The sequence below is a fragment of the Octopus bimaculoides genome, chromosome 8 (genome assembly GCF_046866305.1).
Source record: "Octopus bimaculoides isolate indiv1 chromosome 8, ASM4686630v1, whole genome shotgun sequence".
Lineage (NCBI taxonomy): Eukaryota > Metazoa > Mollusca > Cephalopoda > Octopoda > Octopodidae > Octopus > Octopus bimaculoides.
In genome coordinates, this window is record NC_142935.1 from 86503508 (window position 1) to 86518231 (window position 14724).

Consider the following 14724-nt stretch of genomic DNA (forward strand, 5'->3'; position numbering starts at 1 on the left):
ATCATGAAATATATTTTAGTACCAGTTTCAGTCATTGAGACTTTTTCAACTCTAAGTATGGAAAAAAAAAATTAAATTGTGGAAAAATGAAATGAAAAGTTTTTTTAAAAATATTTCCATAGTATTCAAATACAAGGGGCGTTTTCCTTGTTTCTGCCTGTCTCTGTCTCTCTTTTTTTTTTAATTGTATGCAAAACGCATATAAATAAAAGTTCCTTTAATTCCTACACATGTTTCAAAATATATGAGAGCTCTACTTCAAAGAAGTAAGAGCTGCTGGAATTCCACATATATTATTCATATCTTCTCAAAATGTATCACTTTAACTTGGTATATCTACCTATAAAACGGCTGTGATATCTTGGTTTTTTTAGTGTAATTTTGCTACCTCTGGTAACTATTAACATATTTACATTGTCAAAGGTTTTTTTTAAAACTGACATAATATTAATATACACATAAACTAATATATATATATATATATATATATATATATATATATATATATATATATATAAATTGAGTACATAACCATTAAAATAATTAAATTAGTGGCTAGCATATAAAAACCACCATATCAGTAAAAGTAATTTTTAAGTATATAGTTATAAAAATATAATTATAAATAAAGGTGATGGAGGGCCAATGTCAATATGCTAGAAATAGATGTCAAATGTCTATAAACCACTCTAAGTTTGTTCTCTTCTTAACACAAGAATGAATGTGAGGGAATGGACAAGAAGAGTTATACAATTTTGGATAACTCTATATCTTATGATTTCGTATTTTATAATAAAAATTACTTTATTTTCCAGTAAAAGTACACTGATAATATATAAGTGAGCAATACAGATACATGCCAATAAATTTCTGCATACAGATAGCAATATATACATGCATTTCCCACGCATATTTTATATGTAATTGTCCATTTCAGCCATGTGGTTAATACCAGAAATAGTGCTTGAGTGAATATAGTACCAGAACAAAATATAATGACTAGAGGACTTTAAAGTGCAAGTAAAGACGCTAAAAAATGGCTAACAAAGACGCTAACAAATGGCTGACAAAGACGCTAACAAAAAAGAACTTAATGACTGCACAATGATCAAAAAAGGGAATATTCTATGTATATCCTCTGTTTTCTTTAAACTATTAACTATACATACATACATACATACATACATATATATATATATATATATATAAGAATTTAAGGAATGGAGAAAACGCATGTTATAATTGCATACTTTATTCCTACATATGTTTCAAAGGATTACAACCTGTGTGATCCATAGGGATCTTTGATATTAAAATTGTAACCTTCTCATCAGGGAAAGCATGGGAATCATCTTAAGAAATACACATAATTATATATATATATATATATATATGTTACAGAGATGTACTTGCATAGCAAGGGATCTGATCTGAGATCGTGTGCTGGAACGAAAACAATTGCAGCATGGAAGGTGTTTATAAGCCATTTACAATAACACACAAAAGCCGTCAGATTCACTTCAACATTTAAATTTAATTTGTCAGAATATTTTCGTCGCTTGGAGGCCGCGACCTGTTCACTGACAATTGCAGCACAATTTTGTCAGTGAACAGGTCGCGGTCTCAAAGTGACGAAAATATTTTGACAAATTAAATTTAAATGTTGAAGTGAATCTGACGGCGTTTGTGTGTTATTTTAAATGGCTTATAAACACCTTCCATGCTGCAATTATATATATATATATATATATATATATATATATATATATACACACATACAGGGTGCGAGGGGTATTTGAGGATAGTTTTGGTATACAATCAAACAACTATATTTCAGCATAAATAAATATGTATTTGAATAAACATTTGTGCAATCAGTCTTGATAATGATTTTTTAAACAAATTATTCTATGAAACCACCTTTGGCTGCGATGACTGCTTCAATGGGGCACCAAAACTGCTGGCATGCTGACACTATATGGTTCTTATTCATTTTGGACATCACCTGACAATGGTAGCCTTCAGGGAAGCTATGATATTATGAGGATGATGATTAGTCTCCCTTTCAACAATGCTCCACATGTAGTAGTCCATAGGGTTCAAATCTGACAAGTTTGGAGGCCACATATTGGGTGTTACATAATCGTAAAGATTGTCTGACAACCATTCTTGAGTGACTAGGGCCTTGTGAGAAGATGCTGAGTCTTGTTGAAACACATGTGACCTTATTTCAGTCATTTGACTGCAGCCATGCTGGAGTACCACCTTTAGTCAAACAAATCAACCCCAGGACTTATTCTTTGTAAGCCTAAAACTTATCCTATCAGTCTCTTTTGCCAAACTGCTAAGTTACGGGGACGTAAACACACCAGCATGCGGCCAAGTGCCAGGGCATACTCTTGAGGTACAGAGATAATAATATAAGTGGCAGGACACTGCCAAAGCAGCATGAGTAGAGACTGGGGGAGAGGAATATAGTGATTGGTGAAAACCTAGGTATATAGAGAGAGTGAGGGGGTGCTGCCTGATAGCAATGATACAATGCACAAGGCCATGAGGACAGGATTGGGGAGTGAGAAGTAAGCATAATGCATGAAAGAAAAGATGTGAGGAAAAGAAGAGATGCAGTTTGGTTTGTTGGGGTAGGGTATGTGAAAAGTTTTCTTGTTACATGTGGATGGAACACAAGTGCTTCTAGAACTCAGTGTCATTGATTTGGTGGGTCATCTCAAGGACTTCATATCGCCAGACAGTTCAGTCCATCGTCTGGTGATATGAGGTTCTTGAGAAGACCTACCCATATCAGAATATGAACAAAACAACAAACACTAAGAAATATACATTACTTTAACTAAAGCATTTTTTTCTAGACTTTGGACTTGCAAATGTGTACATAACATTTTCTTATCTTTTAGAGAAAATGTTGTCAAGACAACTGTAGACATATTTGTACTAGCTTTGGTTAACTAAATACTCTTTCTCTCTCTCTCTCTCTCTCTCTCCCCTCCCCCACTCTCTCTCTCTCTCTCTCTCTCTTTCTCTCTCTCACTCTCTCTTATTCATGGCCACATTTATAAAATAATCTATGAGAGCAACTTAGCACACATTTACAACTGGTGTTCTGTATGAATACCTGAATTACCACTACATTCTACTGGCCCTGTTTTGACCATATCTCCCCTTTCATCAAGGACAGTTATCTCAACTCATACCTCTCTAAAGTTCACACTCAACAACTTTATGTAGTTCTCACACTCATACTGCATTATTAATGTTGCAAGTACAGAAACTGGAACTTTTGCAATCAATCCTGAGCTCTACATCCATTAAGTTCTTCTTTTGTGCACAAACGTGACAGACACTCCTAACACCCCTGGTTTCTTTCTCGCCTACAAAACCGTTTCTGTATCTGTCAGGTTGTGTGATAGATGTAACATCTCTACAGTTGCATTAAAGAGAAGAAATAACATCCTGGATTAGTTGTCAATTTTGAAAAAATTATTTAATGAGAATATACAAAGAGCATGCTGTAATTCTATTCTGTCCAAGCTGATACTTTTCTTTAAAGAAAAAACTACTATTTTAAATTATTTCGTATGTGTATTTCGTGTGCAAGATTCTTGATGTGGATACGTGTGTTGAAACCTTGGGAGAGGTATTATTGGTCGTGTTTCAGTTATGAGGACTGATTCATAACTGAAACACAACCAATTTTGAATAGCAAGTACACGTAGGTAAAAGCCTTACAATTGCCCATGGTTACATATGTTGTTCACACATAAAATACAGAACGTGAACGTAAATAAAAAAGATGCATTTACGAAGAAAACAAAAATAACAGAAAGGAAACCAAAACCAAGTCCAAAGTCTCTATCTGATCTGATATGAACGAAATTGTTACAAACAAACATATGGACGCACATACTTACATATTGCACGAACACATAAGTGCGCGCACACATACGAGCGTGCACACATACGAGCTTGCACACACTCACATGCTCATATCTGTGTGTGTGTGTGTGTGTGTGTGTGTGTGTGTGTGTGTAGTGGAAAAGGTGTAGCAAAATATGTTGAGGTAGCAGATGAAATAGGCATGTGGGTGACTTCAAAGTAAAGCAATGTAAAAACATCGGGTTGTAGTTTAAATAATTTATTTAAATGACACTTGCATTTACTTGTTGTATACACCAAATATTTCACTACATCACATTACCAACTGCTTCAAGCTGGTGAAGAAATTAACAGGGTAAAAACTGTATTAATATGATAGGGTAGAACCGGACATGTTTTGTGTCTGTGTGTGCATTAGTCATTCAGTGAAGTTTGTTTATGTTCTGCAACTGCAACTGTCGTTCATGTTGAATATCTGAATCTGTATTGCCTGTTTAACTAATGAAGTTACTGGCTGGCTATCTCTCTCTCCATCTGTCTCTGACTGTCTGTCCCTTGATGGATTGCTGTATTTATAATGGTCATGACAGCAACAAAGACAAACATACCACAGGAGAAATTCCTACCTATGTAAGTCGCCTCCTGTCCACTTGAACCTTAAATGATACAGCTGAGGTTGAAGGTCGAAGACAAACAATCCATCATTTTTTGACAGGACAAAGAAATTTCTTTCACACCTGTTTGGTCTGTGATTGATGAGATGAGTGAGAATCCTTAAATTTGGTTTCGAATTTCAGCTCAGAAAAAGGAAGATAGTATGCATATATACTATCTATCTCCATCTGTATGTATGTATGTATGTATGTATGTATGTATGTATGTATGTATGTATATATATATATATATATATATATTATATATATATATATATATATATATATATATATATATATATATATATATATATATATATATATACATACATACATAAATCTGTGAGAGATATATGTTCATCCCTGACCAACCTGACATAGATAGCTAAGTGACTAATTGTAACCATCTTCCTACATATCTCCGTCTGTCTTTCTCAAACTACAAAACTTCTACTAAACTCTGTTTTTTACTCCCTACCTGAGTCATCACCATGTGTCATAATTGGTGAAGTATTCCCTCTGTCTCTTTGCCATTGTTTCACAGTTGTGAAGTACAGCTGTCTCACTACTATGTAGTGAAGTGCTCTATGAATTTCTCGCTTCTCGTGAATCGTAAGTTTCCTGTCACACTCTTCTATTGTATCATGTACTGTCTGTACTTTCTTCAACTCACATTCTATCAGCTTCGTAGTATTTTATTATTTGTTTAAATTTTCAGTATTTTACTTTCTGTAAACTAAAACGCTGATTCCTGTTACTTTTACCCCCAACACAACCATATAAAGAGTTAAACTACATCCCTAAATTTTAACTTCCCATAAAATATTTCAGCTCTGTTTAGTTGCTGACCCCTTTATAAAATTTTACTAAGACTACCTTGGAAGTACTGTTCACATATTTTCTGCTGACATCTGACCTATACAGGTTCCAACTGAATAATAAATTGAATAAATTTTTCTAAATTGGAATAATTACAAAGGTGTGGTAGTCAATTTTTAAAAAAATCATTTTTATTGGTGTTAACTAATAAGAACAATACATGTAAAACCTGTAATTTATAATTAATTATTATACATTTCAATAAAATCTACATAGGTGCAGGAGTGGCTGTGTGGTAAGAAGCTTGCTTCCCAACCACATGATTCCAAATTCAATCCTACTGCATGGCACCTTGGGCAAGTTTCTTCTACTATAGTCTCAGGCTGACCAAACCCTTGTGAGTGGATTTGGTAGGTGGAAACCGAAAGAAGCCCGTTGTAAATATATGTATATATCTATGTGTGTGTCTGTGTTTGTCCCCCCATCACCACTTGACAACTGGTGTTTGTGTGTTTATATCTCCATAACTTAGCAGTTCAGCAAAAGTAACCGATAGAATAAGTACCAGGCTTAAGAAAAAGAAATAAGTACTGGGATCGATTCAATCGACTAAGAATTCAAGGCAGTGCCCCAGCATGGCAGCAGTCTAATGATTTAAACAGGCAAAAGGTACAAACTTGTCATGTTCATCTCTTTGGAAAAATATTTTGTACAATTTACATACAGCCATTTACGTTCTGAGTTCAAATCTCGCCTAAGTCAACTTGCCCCTTCTTCTTTCTGGGATTAATAGAATAAGTACCAGACAAGTACTAGGGTCCACTTAATCAACTTTACTCACCTCCAGATGTGTGGCTCTTTACTAACGTTGAAAGCCAAGTGATATTTATTTTCGCAATTCTCATCTCCTACAAAATTATAGACAGTACAGTTAAAATAAGTGTTAAAGGTAAAAAAAATTTCCAACAATAAACCTTTTTAAGAAAAATTTACGGGACGTTATATTGTATTAAATAACCTGCATCTAATATTGTTTTGCGGGTTTGCAATTCAAGGGAGTGAACTCTCTTCTATTATATAAACTTGTTGAAATGAGTTTTTTTTTTTAAACATTTTCACTTATATTTTCATCATCATCATCATCGTTTAACGTCTGTTTTTCATGCTAGCATGGGTTGGACGATTTGACTGAGGACTGGTGAAACCAGATGGCTACACCAGACTCCAATCTGATTTGGCAGAGTTTCTACAGCTGGATGCCCTTCCTAACGCCAACCATTCCGAGAGTGTAGTGGGTACTTTTACGTGTCATCCGCACGAAGGCCAGTCAGGCGGTACTGGCAACGGCCACGCTCAAAATGGTGCATTTTATGTGCCACCCGCACAAGAGCCAGTCCAGGGGCACTGGCAACGATCTCGATCGAAAATCCCACGAAGGCCAGCCAGGCCGCACTGGCAACGGCCACGCCCAAAATGGTGAATTTCATGTGTCACTCGCACATGAGCCAGTCCAGGGGCGCTGGCAACGATCTCGCTCGAAAATCCTACGACGGCCCCGCACAAGAGCCAGTCCAGGGGATTGGCAACGATCTCGCTCGAAAAATTTCATGTGTTACCCGCTCAAGAGCCAGTCCAGGGGCACTGGCAACGATCTCGCTCGAAAATCCTACGACGGCCCCGCACAAGAGCCAGTCCAGGGGCACTGGCAACGATCTCGCTCGAAAATCCGACGACGGCCCCGCACAAGAGCCAGTCCAGGGGCACTGGCAACGATCTCGATCGAAAATCCCACGAAGGCCAGCCAGGCGGCACTGGCAACGGCCACGCCCAAAATGGTGCATTTCATGTGTCACCCGCACATGAGCCAGTCCAGGGCCACTGGCAACGATATCGCTCGAAAATCCCACGACGGCCAGTCAGGCGGTACTGGCAACGGCCACGCTCAAAATGGTATGTTTTATGTGCCACCCGCACAAGAGCCAGTCCAGGGGCACTGGCAACGATCTCGTTCGAAAATCCTACGAAGGCCAGTCAGGCGGTACTGGCAACGGCCACGCTCAATGGTGTATTTTATGTGCCACCCGCACAAGAGCCAGTCCAGGGGCACCGGCAACGATCCCACTCGAAGGTCCATACACATGCTGCGGGCACAAGTGCCAGAAAGGCGACGCTGGGCACAGGTGCCATCACAATTTCGATTTCGCTTGCCCCAATAAGTCTTCGCAAGCTGAGTTTCGTGTCCAATGAAGTAGACGGCGTTGGCATGGGTGCCAGTTGTCGAATTTAACTCGATTTCGATTTCACTTGCCTCAACAGGTCTTCGCAAGTAGAGTTTAGTGTCCAATTTAACTCGATTTCGATTTCACTTGCCTCAACAGGTCTTCGCAAGTGGAGTTTAGTGTCCAATTTAACTCGATTTCGTTTTCACTTGCCTCAACAGGTCTTCGCAAGTGGAGTTTGGTGTCCGATGAAGGAAGGTACGCATAAGTGGACTCGAGTGTCTGGTAAAATACTTTGTGGCATTTAGTTATAAATCTTTACATTGTTCCACAATAACTTTGTAACGAGGGTAAAAAAAATTGCAGCGCTGAAATTTATGGAAAACTATTCAAAATGAATGAAGTTATGATTCGGTATTTTTCATGCACTTCTATAGTTAATGTCGTGATTTTCAATGATTAGGCATGGATTTAATTAATCAACAACAGACAGTTTCATCTTTATCCACTCTACAGTTAATACTTCATTCAGCTCTGTAATTACAATACGTCAAGTATACATCAATCAACGAACATATCAACAATTCGAGACTTTCTGTTTGCCATGTAAAACCTAGAGGAAAAGGGGCGCCACGTCTTCCTACAAATGTTCACACTCAAAAATGTAGGAGCATGAAAAAGCTGCAAAGTTAGCAGAGTTACGTCCCTTGAAAGAAAGCTACTTGTAAATGCTAATCGTTTTATTGAAGACTAGCTTAATAGCCGCACTCCGTGCGGACTTTTAAGCTAACTCCTGCAGAGGGCTAGTGGTCCCGAGGCCCAAAACTAAACAGAGCTAAATAGTATGACTATAATACGTCTATAATGGTTATATGCCCCGGTGGTGTTTGGATGAAAATTAATTCTGTAATGCAATCATTCTATTGTTCCAGTCCCAAGTTGAATTCCAACCGTTGGCCAATTTGTCCCAAAGTTCTTATCTCGACGTAAAATTAACGAAGGGAATGTCATTTATCTCTCCTTGATTCCTGACGTCATCTGACAAAAGCCAACTAAGATGGTTTGAATCAGCTAAGCTTTACCAGCTAGAAATAGCAACCCAAATGCTTTTAAATCAGATCCCAATGCTGGATGTTCAAGAACCAAATGAAGAGCAGATTTTCAATCCCAGTATCATTCTGATTTCAAAAAGTTATATGTCTATGTAGAGCAAATGTAGACTGAGATACTGGGGTCCCGGATGGACAGACAGAATTTCGCTTTTATTATTATAGATGTGAAAAATACTGCATTTAATATTTAATCATTGATTAAGGCAATAAGCTGGCTCAATCATTTGCATACCGGGCAAAATGCTTCATGGCAGTTCATCAGTCTTTACGTTCTAAATTCAAGTCCATGGAGGTCGAATTTGCCTTTAATCATTTCAGGGTCAATAAAATAAGTACCAGTTAAGCACTGGGATGGGTGTAATCATCTTACCCCCTCTCCCAAAATTGCTGGCCTTTTTTGCCCAAATTTGAAATCAATATTTTAGTTATTGATTAAGGTGGCAAGCTGACAGAACTGTTAGCACGGTAAGCAGAATGTTCAGTGGCAATTCATCTGTCTTTACGTTATGAGTTCAATTGCTACTGGAATCAATGTAATCGACCTATGCCTCCTAAAATTGCTGGTCTTGTGCCAAATTTTGAAACCAATATTTAATTGTTGACTTATCCCCCTGTCATAAATTGCTGCCCTTGTACCAATGCTAGAAATTATTTAATTGAACATTAATACTTCGCTTCTTTTCTTTTAATGAGTTTGTAGGAGACTGAGGAAGTTGACAAAGCTTGTTGAAGAAGTTCTCTCTCTCTCTCGCTCTCTCTCTCTCTCTCTCTCTCTCTCTCTCTCTCTCTCTCTCTCTCTATCTCTTTATCTCTCTCTCTCTCTCTCTCTCTCTCTGTCTCTGTTACTACTATGTATTTGGTGTCGCTAAAGACTATCGAGATGGTTGAATGGACTTGACCATTTGACTTTAATGAAAGTGCACTAATCTAAAAATAGAAGCAATTCCAGTCCTTCCAAAATTCTTTGTCAGTCAGATCCCTTCTGTCATTCAGACTACTAAAACCAGGTTTTTGCCAACGGAGCAAAATTATTTATTTTCTCTTTGATATTTAATGTTTATTGTTACGTTGCTCGATTTTTGGAATATCCGTCCCACATAAGTTAGAATTCTTCCCTTTTGGCCGGAATCTTTCATTGCTTCATCCATTTTATTCAAATTCATGCATGCACACACACACACACACACGTACACATACACATACACATACATGTATTTTTTTTATATATAATGTCTTTTGAACTTAGCACTTTTAGCGCTTTTCTAGGTTAGCACTTTTCTAGGTTAGCACTTTTCTAGATTAGCACTTTTCTAGTATCTCCACGTGATGTCGTAATGCTTTCCTTCAGAGTCTATGTTATGTCTTGCAACAGAGTTGCAACATTGCTCCACAATTAGATGTTAATTGAGGACCTGTGGTTTCTTTTTAATCTGGTACAGAAGGGATCTTCCATGATGTCAACGTATATCCGCTCATTTGTCGCCCAACTGGGATTCTATGACATGACTTCCATATCATAGACATCAGTTTCTGCTGTAACGAGGCTTAGATTCAAAATTGCATCAGCTCAGTAACAATCATTAAGTGATCTCTGCCTAATTGTTAGCCAATAGTATTTTAGCTGTCATAATTCGATTGTATAATTTCGAACAGAAATTTCCATGCATTTCCGCCAAAATATGGTCATAGATATAGAAGCGTAAGACAATAAGTGCAGAAGTTGAGAAGTCCCAAAGAAGACAGGTTAACAGGATTCTTGGTTGGCTGCTCAACCTTGGATTAAAAAGAATCACTATCACTTTATCTACATCAGTGATTCTTAACCAGGATCCATATGGCCCTTGAGGGTTTATATAAGATTTTGGGAGGTCCATGCAACAAAATAGAAAATTGAGGATCTACAATAGTATTTTTTTCTTTAGATGTATGTATTGGTATGCTTTTCAAGAAGCTGCAAAGTTTCTTTCTCTAATATTTTACATAGTTCAACTTACACAAGTTAATGTGTGAAAAAGAAAAGAAATTTTGAAAGAGGTTTCTATATAACTAGTTTTTAAATATCAAATAGCTATGGGGGTCCACCTGAATAAAATAATAATCAGAGGGGTCCATAGATAAAAAAAAATGACTGAAAACCCCTGGTCTACATGAACACGGTGTTCTCACTTCTCCAAGCACTGACACAGAACACTCTAAATTCTCACACAGAGATGTAGTTGTCTAATTCTTGGCCAACATACAACATAACTCACTTTTCTAAAAACTTTTTCATAACTCTTTTCTAAAATGCTGTAATGTGGTTGGAAGAAATTTCCCACACATAAAACTATCAATTCATAAACTTGTTCTCTTCTCCAGTCTTGCAAAGTGATGCAAGAAGCTGCCAAAATTTTCTGCTAGATTCAGTTTTTATGTTATGTTTTATCAGTCAAGTCAGTATCAAATATAAATTGAAATCGTGATAATTCAGTTACATGATGTATCTCTTTCCAGCTATTCAGTAGGTGTATATCAAAGTGTAAGCATTTGATGAATATCTTTAACAATTTGATCACCATCGTAAATCTTTTTTCATAATAAGCTAGTACAACTTGTGGTTTTCATTTCCTCATCTGCTTATTCAGAAACTATTCTTTAATTTGAAATTGAATGTCACCACTTGTTTGCAAAAAATTGTAATCTACTATGCTTATACATATGCATGCACACAGACCTATGCGCATGCACACGCGCGCACACACACACACACACACACTGGAGATCTTGTAATTTTCATTTTCTATCTGGTTCATGTTCCTACCACTTTTCTGTTACTTTGAAGTCACACATTTGGCTAACATCTCAACACACTCTTTTGCCTACCCAAGTCATGTCTGCATTTATACTCCTTTTGTATTAGTATACTGCACTCACTCAAAACACAATGCCTTTTGCATCCTAAAAAACTGAGGCCATCACTTTCCCTGCAGATGAAACGACCTTGGCCTTCTATGGTGCAGGTGAGAAGGGGTGTTTCTACTACATGGATTGTCTCTTTGTCTCTGGCTCAAAGTGATGAACCTAAACTATCATCCTGGCATAGGAAGCATACAAGGACACCAGCTGGATTAGCCTGAAACAATGTCAATTTTTTCCATGATATGATCAGCCTGATGAGCTTTCACTCAGGCTTCAGAAGGAGTGGCACCCACCAAGCAGAAACATTTGTCATGCTAAGTACATTGTGCAGAATATTCTCAAATCTGCCATGTGATATGCTAATAGCATCGGTTATTTGATTTATAGTCAACTGACTGTCATCTATTACCATGTGGTGAACACAATCAATGTTTTCTCTAGTAATGACAGTTGCAGGATTTACAGACTTTTAGTTATCTTCAAGACTCTTCCTTCCCTTCCTAAATTCAGCTGCCCGCTTTGGCACTGTTGATAAAGTTGGAGCGTCATCCCCTAATGTAGCGACCATCTCAGCAAAAATGTTGTTGGAGACTAAATCCTTTTTCTGCAGGCACTTGATAACATCACAATGCCAATTTTTGTCAACTTTCAAGAGAATTTACTCCTTCTTTTGTTAGTTTCCAAGTCTTCTTCTGGAAAGAAACAATGCAGTTATCAATAAAAAGGTTTGAAATTAATGCATGCAAGAATTTCACAGCTCTAGCATCAGTCCTTCATTGTTATGCAATGAACCTTTCAGCCCACTCTCATGTGTATATATAATACATATATATATATATATATATATATATATATATATACATACACGTAAACAGCACCATTTGAGCGTGATCATTACCAACGTCGCCTTCCTGGTACTTGTGCCAGTGGCACGTGAAAAGACATTCGAGCGAGTTCGTTGCCAGTACCGCTGGACAGGCTTCTGTGCAGGTGGCATGTAAAATACACCATTTCGAGCGTGGCCATTGCCAGTACCTCCTGACAGGCCTTCGTGCCAGTGGCACATAAAAGCATCCACTACACTCTCGGAGTGGTTGGCGTTAGGAAGGACATCCAGCTGTAGAAACTCTGCCAAATCAGACTGGAGCCTGGTGTAGCCATCTGGTTCACCAATCCTCAGTCAAATCGTCCAACCCATGCTAGCATGGAAAGCAGACGTTAAACGATGATGATGATGATGATGATATATATATATATATATATATATATATATATAATATAAATAATATACACATGCATGTATGGGTACAGGACATCACCAACAGTAAACAACATGAAATACGAAAACAAATGAGTTCAATACGCAAACAACAAGAGAAACAAATGGAAAACAGGACAAGTAACATAAAGAACGACCCTTCATCAGTTTCCAGTCGTCTATCTACTCCCCATTTCAAGCATTGAACAACAATATGAGTCTTCGAAGACAGTTGCTCCCATAAGTACCAAATTAGAATTTGGGATTTATGGAGGAACAAAAGTTGGGAACAAAAACAGGACAGTGGAGACATACAAGGAAACCAAATGAAAACAAACATGGAAAGTCGTTAGACCAGAAAGAGGGTAAAACAGAGAACGCTGGAGAAATATTTTCTTTGACAAGAGAAAAGATAGATAGATTGTCAGCATGGAAAAAATAGCCTACATACAAAAACAAATATATACATGAACAAAAAAACCAATGCCACACCAGACGTGCAGTCAAAATATTTAAAAGGTAACAAATATATACAGTGCAGAAATTCAGTCTCAGAATCCTGGCTTCACCAACTTGATTTCACAAACTTGGATCCAGAACTCTGGATTCACAATTTTTGGTTTCACCAAAATTGGCCTCACACAAAACCTGGCCTCACAAATTTGGTTTTTCAAAAAGATGGATTCTAAAAATTTGGATTTCATAAAATCTGAATTTCCATTTTAGTACAAATTTGGTTTTCAAGCCTTGGATTTCGAACCTTAGATTCCAAACCTTGGATTTCGAACCTTGGATGTTGAACCTTGGATGTCGAACCTTGGACTTCAAACCTTAGATTTCGAACCTTGGATTTCGAACCTTGGATTTTGAACCTTGGATTTCGAACCTTGGATTTTGAACTTTGAATGTCGAACCTTGGATGTCGAACTCAGATGTGACATGGAAATTATTTTAAATCTGACAAAAGTTCTGGCAAATTCCTGCAGCATAAAAGAAATCCATAAATACCTAACACAAAGTGCATAAACTAAGCAGGCAATCATAGCTTCCAGAACCCAATTGAACAACTTTGTCTCACAGAAAAAAACTGTCACAAAAAAACCAGGGGGTACAATTATCTCTGCTTATACAGGTTTGCCAAGGTCTAGCCAATTTGTTATAGTTTCACAGTTTTGGCTAATAACACCTAGCTTCCCCCATTTTGGCAATGGACTTCATTCTGACCTTACAGTGTAGCATGAAAACTGTTTACCTGTTTAACTTAACATTATAATTTATAATTTCCTAACATTCCTTTCCCCTTAAAAGGGAAAATTTTTATACACAAACAATTTTCAGAAAGATACAATACCATCCAGAAAATACAAAAGTCAAATATATACTTGTACATAAAATATATACATGGTAAGTGCTAACACCTGGATAGTGCATCTGCAGGTAAATTAGCATTTCCTGTGATATGACAAATATGCAAACTAAATTGTTGCAGGTACAAGCTCCACCTCAGAATCCTCTGATTAGTGCCTTTCACCTTATTAATGAAAACTAAGGGATTGTGATCTGTGTAGACAGTGGTGGGATTTCAACTTATATAAATTTGAAAGTGCTGAACTGTCACACAAGAGCTAAATACTCTTTCTCGGTGGTAGAGTAATTCTTCTGACAAGAATGAAACTCCCTAGAAAAGTATGCTACTAGAAAAGTATGCTACTGGCATGCTTGTAACAAAACCACTCCAGTACCTACATCAGACATGTCAGTCATCAATGAGAATGGTTTCTCAAAATCAGGCGCTTTTAAAACCGGGGAATTTGGTAAAACTGACTTAAATTTCTCAAAAGCTGTTTCACACTCTGATGACCACTTCATGG

General features: G+C 37.2%; 1 protein-coding gene across 1 annotated transcript in view; it reads left to right on the forward strand.

Annotated features, from left to right (window-relative positions):
- Positions 1 to 5084: 5084 nt before the first annotated feature.
- LOC106878430 (sulfotransferase 1B1) overlaps positions 5085 to 14724 on the forward strand; it is a 60793-nt gene continuing 51153 nt past the window's right edge. Inside the window, exon 1 of the mRNA XM_014927639.3 lies at positions 5085 to 5159. The gene's annotated coding sequence lies outside the window, so the exon portion shown is untranslated. The remainder of the gene's footprint in view (positions 5160 to 14724) is intronic.